This window comes from Oncorhynchus mykiss, chromosome 27 (genome assembly GCF_013265735.2).
Source record: "Oncorhynchus mykiss isolate Arlee chromosome 27, USDA_OmykA_1.1, whole genome shotgun sequence".
Lineage (NCBI taxonomy): Eukaryota > Metazoa > Chordata > Actinopteri > Salmoniformes > Salmonidae > Oncorhynchus > Oncorhynchus mykiss.
In genome coordinates, this window is record NC_048591.1 from 3,082,646 (window position 1) to 3,088,490 (window position 5,845).

Sequence of the window (5,845 nt, forward strand, 5' to 3'; positions counted from 1 at the left end):
CATTTGTGTGCATGCTGGCCAATGGCCTGTTGCTGTTGCCAGACCTTCAGGCACGCTACCTGTTGGACGGTCACGTGACCAGAGAGGCCCGGTGGGGCACAGGCCTGTGGGCCTCTGGATTCCTGGTGAGACAACAATGCTGTGTGTGTGTGTGTCCTAATAAGGTCATGGCATGACAGTCATAATGACACTCATGTCACTCATTCCTGAAAAACCCTGTTGTCCAAAAAAAGGCAGATTGTGGTTTGAGGGTGGATTGTCATGTGTCTAATATATCTGTTGTCTGTTTTTAAGCTACATTTAGAGTCAGTCACAGTGCTATGATTTTTTTGCAAGTTGTTTCTGCTATTGTTGACAGTAATACTGTAATAACATCAATTATTGGAGGGAAGTGAATGTGTAGCATTCTACTGAATAGGGATTCCCTGTAAAAATTATATTCTGACCATCACTGAAACATAAAAAAAAATGTAAACTTGTTTTAATGGTATATTTCATTTAGCTTTTTCTGCCTTTGTCTGTAGGTTCTTATTGGAGCTCGGGGGTTTGTGATTGGCAGCTCAAGGGAAGGCTGCTGTGCGTACAGGATAGAGGTGAGGCTGTGGCCTGTTTTCATCCAAATCTGTGTACCTCAGGACCCGCATTAGCTAGGGCGAGGTTACTAATCAAACTAGTCTGGTTCACCAACCGATCCACCTCCATTACATCTTCATGTCCTCTTTGTGAGTATTTTTAACAGTCTTCCATGTATGTATGTGACCTGCCTCATTGGTTGTGGTGTACATCCTGAACTAATTAGAACTAGTCTGGGAGCGCTTTTTCCTTTCTATCAAATTCTCATGGGTTATTGGATAGAGACGGCAAGAGAGAGATGGAATAATTAGGAGAGTTTTTGCATTGAAGGTCAGTTGGCCGGAATCAAACCCACGCCAACTTCAGATTACATGTGCTACTACAGAGATGTGCTCTAACCACTGGCAACCACCCCAGGCCCCCTTTCTATCAAGTTGTAATAGTATGGATCTTCCGCCCTCTTGTGGCCAGATGCTGTGCCAAGTGGGGTGTTCCTGCGTGGCTCTGGCTGCTGCAGCCTTTTGCTGCCTAGTGAGCGCTACAGGACTGGTACAGGGACCACTGTGTCTGCACAACAGCACACAAGGTCTGGCCTGGGAGATGCCACTCAAACCACAGAAAAGCGGGTGAGTGTGTGTGTGTGAGGGGGGAGGGGGGTCCTGAATTGCTCAAAATCAGTTTCGAGAACCTAGGTGTGGTCTTAAGTAGAACAACAATGATCAAATTCCCACTGACACTGTGTAGTTGCACAATTACCAGTAATCATTTTCTACACTTTGCACAGCTTGTGTTCACTAGTTCTATGTGTTATGAATGTCAATTTAGGTTAACTTTGTCTTTGTAGAGATCCCATCTACCTGTTTGATAGAACATTATGGCCGGCGGCCTGCGAGGAGCCACGCAACGTTGTTCAATGGAATGTAGTGCTGTTTTCTGTTCTCATGGCAACCAGTGGACTGCAGGCCATCCTTTGTGCAGCACATACAATCAATGCTATCCTGGGCATAATATTTGGGCCAAGATTCTGCAAAAACAAGGTGAGGTGTATGAATGTGTGTGTGTGTGTGTGTGTGTGTGTGTGTGTGTGGCCTTTCACTCACTGTTAGTCTGAATGTGTGTTACAGGTCAGTCCAGCTTGAGGACATCATCCAGGAACCTTATTAGGAGCAGGAATGAAGGACCTCCCAAATGAAGTACTGTAGTTACTAAATGCTGATTTTAGGTCAGTTTTACATATTTCCCGCCTAATGGATGAGGTCAGGATTGCGGAGGTTTAGCTGATCCTGGATCTATGCTTACAGGCAGCTTCTACCACCGCTGAACATTGGTTCTGGCCACCAGTCAGCATTTCACAAACTAAGAAGCAGACTTGCACTTTAAAGAATATGATTTTATTATGTTTTGATAAGCTAACAGAGTAAAACAGGGAGACAAAAAAGGAAGATTTAGAAGGGGATAGAGGTAGATGGGATGGGGAGAAGCTGTTTTGGAGTTTGCAGTTTTATATACCTAGATGATACCATTCAGACCGGTCTCTACACTTTGCTTGCAAGTTGGCACTCTTATTGTTGACAGTGTGTACACGTTATTATATTGCAAACATTATTTATGTGTGTGTACTGCTGAACAATTGTGAAGCTGTGATCTTATATATAGTCATTTTGTTAATTATATTAATGTCACAGTCTATTAATTTCATGAAGTGTAATCAAACCTACATCCTTAGTGGGGTGCAGGGCCAAAGAAAGTTGGTATGAAAGAAATGGAGCCCGCACACTCAAGCTCAATCACATACCTTTATTCAAATCAAAACAAATCCAATTGTATTGTTCACATACACATGGTTAGCAGATGTTATTGTGAGTGTAGCTAAAGGCTTGTGCTTATAGTTCCGACAGTGCAGCAATATCTAACAAGTAATATCTAACAATTCCACAGCAAATACCTAAAACACACAAATCTAAGTTAAGGAATGGAATAAGAATATATAAATATATGGATGAGCAGTGTCAGAGCGGCATAGGCAAGATGCAATAGATAGTATAGAATACAGTGTTTACATATGAGATGAGTAATGTAAGATATGTGAACATTATTAAAGTGGCATTATTAAAGTGACTAGTGTTCCATTTATTAAAGTGGCCAATGATTTCAAGTCTGTGTGTAGGCAGCAGCCTCTCTGTGCTAGTGATGGCTGTTTAACAGTCTGATGGCCTTGAGATAGAAACAGTTTTTCAGTCTTTCGGTCCCAGCTTGATGCACATGTACTGACCTAGCCTTCTGGATGGTAGCAGGATGAACAGGCAGTGGCTCGGGTGGTTGTTGTCCTTGATTATCTTTTTGGCCTTCCTGTGACATCGGGTGCTGTAGGTGTCCTGGAGAGCAGGTAGTTTGCCCCCAGAGAGGAGTTGTGCAGACCCTGCTGTTGTGGGCGGTGCAGTTGCCATACCATGCGGTGATACAGCCCAACAGGATGCTCTCAATTGTGCATCTAAAGGTTTGTGAGGGTTCTAGGTGACTGGTGCTGTTGCGCCTTCTTCACCACACTGTCTGTGTGGGTGGACCATTTCAGTTTGTCGGTGATGTGTATGCCGACGAACTTAACTTTCTACCTTCTCCACTGCTGTCCCATCGATGTGGATAGGGGTGCACCCTCTGCTGTTTCCTGAAGTCACTATCATCTCCTTTGTTTTGTTGACGTTGAGTGAGAGGTTATTTTCCTGACACCACACACACCTCCTCCCTGTAGGCTGTCTCGTCGTTGTTGGTAATCAAGCCTACTATGGTCCTCCCGAGTGGCGCAGTGGTCTAAGGCACTGCATCGCAGTGCTAGCTCTGCCACTAGAGATCACGGGTCTAGGCTCTGTCGCAGCTGGCCGTGACCAGGAGACCCATGGGGCGGTGCACAATTGGCCCAGCGTCGTCTGGGTTAGGGGAGGGCTTGGCCTGCCGGGATGTTCTTGTCCCATCATGCTCTAGCGACTCCTGTGGCGGGCTGGGCGCATGCACGCTGACACAGTCGCCAGGTGTACGGTGTTTCCTCCGACACATTGGTGCGGCTGGCTTCTGGGTTAAGTGGGTATTGTGTCAAGAAGCAGTGTGGCTTGGCTGGGTTGTGTTTAGGAGGACGCACGGCTCTCAACCTTCGCCTCTCCCGAATGCATACAGGAGTTGCAGTGATGAGACAAGACTACCAATTGGATACCATGAAGTTGGGTAAAAAAATACAAAATATTCAAGCCAACTGTTGTGTCATCTGCAAACTTGATGATTGAGTTGGAGGCGTGCATGCCCACGTGGTCATGGGTGAACAGGGAGTACAGGAGGAGGCTGAGCACACACCCTTGTGGGGCCCTAGTGTTGAGGATGAGCGAAGTGGAGATGTTGTTTCCTACCTTCAACACCTGGGGGCGGCCCCTCAGGAAGTCCAGGACCCAATTGCACAGGGTGGGGTTGAGACCCAGGGCCTCAAGCTTAATAGTGAGCTTGGAGGGTATTATGGTGTTGAATGCTGAGCTATAGTCAATGAACAGCATTCTTACATAGGTATTTCTCTTGTTCAGATGGGATAGGGCAGTGTGCAGTGTGATGGCGATTGCATCGTCTGTGGACCTATTGGGGCGGTAAGCAAATTGAAGTGGGTCTAGGGCAGGCCTGGGCAACTCCAGTCCTCGGGGGCCTGATTGCTGTCGCTCTTTTTCCCCAGTCCCAGCAAACAAACCTGGCTCCAATAATCACCAAATCGTGATCTTGAGTTTAGAATGCAATTAGTTTAAATCAGGTGTGTTTGCTAGGGATGGGAGAAAAGTGTAACACCAATCAAGCCTCCGAGGACTGGAATTGCCCAGGCCTGGTCTAGGGTGACAGGAAAGTGGAAGTGATATGATCCTTGACTAGTCTCTCAAAGCACTTCATGATGACAGAAGTGAGTGCTAGCCATTTAGTTCAGTTACCTTTCCATTCTTGGGTACAGGAACAAATGGTGGCCATCTTGAAGCATGTGGGGACAGCAAACTGGGATAGGGAGAGTTTAAATATCTCCGTAAACACACCAGCCAGCTGGTCTTCGCATGCTCTGAGGACGCGGCTAGGGATGCCGTCGGGACCGGCCGCCTTGTCTTACTCACGTCGGCCACGGAGAAGGAGAGCCCACAGTCCTTGGTAGCGGGTCGCGTTGGTGGCACTGTATTATCCTCAAAGCGGGCAAAGAAGGTTTTCCTTTTGTAGTCCCTGATTGTCTGTAGACCCTGCCACATACGTCTCATGTCTGACCCTTTGAATTGCGACTCTTTTTCTCTATACTGACATTTTGCTTGTTTGATTGCTTTGCGGAGTGAATAACTACACTGTTTGTATTCGGCCATATTCCCAGTCACCTTTCCATGGTTAAATAAGGTGGTTAGCCGCCATTTATCCACGGTTTCTGGTTAGGGTAGGTTTTAATAGTCACAGTGGGTACAACATCTCCTATACACTTCCTTATAAACTCACTCACCGAATCAGCGTATACGTCAATATTATTCTCTGAGGCTACCCGGAACATATCCCAGTTCGCTTGATCAAAACAATCTTGAAGCGTGGATTCCGATTGGTCAGACCAGCGTTGAATAGTCCTTAACACGGGTCCTTCTTGTTTGAGTTTCTACCTATAGGGAGGGAGAAGCAAAATGGAGTTGTGGTCAGATTTGCCGAAAGGAGGACAGGGGAGGGCCTTCTATGCATCGCAGAAGTTAGAGTAACAAATGTTCAGTGTTTTTCCAGTGTGAGTGCTACAGTCAATATGCTGATATAATTTAGATAGCCTTGTTCTCAAATTTGCTTTGGAACAATCCCCATCTACAATAAATGCAGCTCCAGGATATGTGGTTTCCAGTTTGCATAAAGTCCAGTGAAGTTCCTTTAGGGCCGTCACGGTATCGGCTTGAGGGGGGATATACACGGCTGTGACAATAACCAAAGGGAATTCTCTTGGGAGATAATATGGTTAGCATTTGATTGTGAGGAATTCTAGGTCAGGTGAACAAAAGGACTTGAGTTCCTGAACGTTGTTACAATTACACCATGAGTCTTTAATCATGAAATCATTATTCTTCCTGGAGAGATGTTTATTCCTGTCGACGTGACGCACTGAGAATCCAGGTGGGTGTACCGGCTCCGACAGCGTATCTCGAGAGAGCCATGTTTCCGTGAAACAGAATATGTTACAATCCCTGAAATCTCTCTGGGAAGCAACAAACAAACAATGTTTAGATCCTACAAGGATCTTCGTTAT

The 5,845-nt window shown here is 45.9% G+C and overlaps 1 long non-coding RNA gene across 1 annotated transcript; it reads left to right on the plus strand.

Annotated features, from left to right (window-relative positions):
* The first annotated feature begins 1,059 nt into the window (after positions 1-1,059).
* On the plus strand, positions 1,060-2,470 carry LOC110507257. Its single transcript, XR_002471093.2, has 3 exons — positions 1,060-1,199; positions 1,418-1,610; positions 1,698-2,470. It is a non-coding gene; the product is annotated as an uncharacterized LOC110507257 (long non-coding RNA).
* Positions 2,471-5,845: the final 3,375 nt, after the last annotated feature.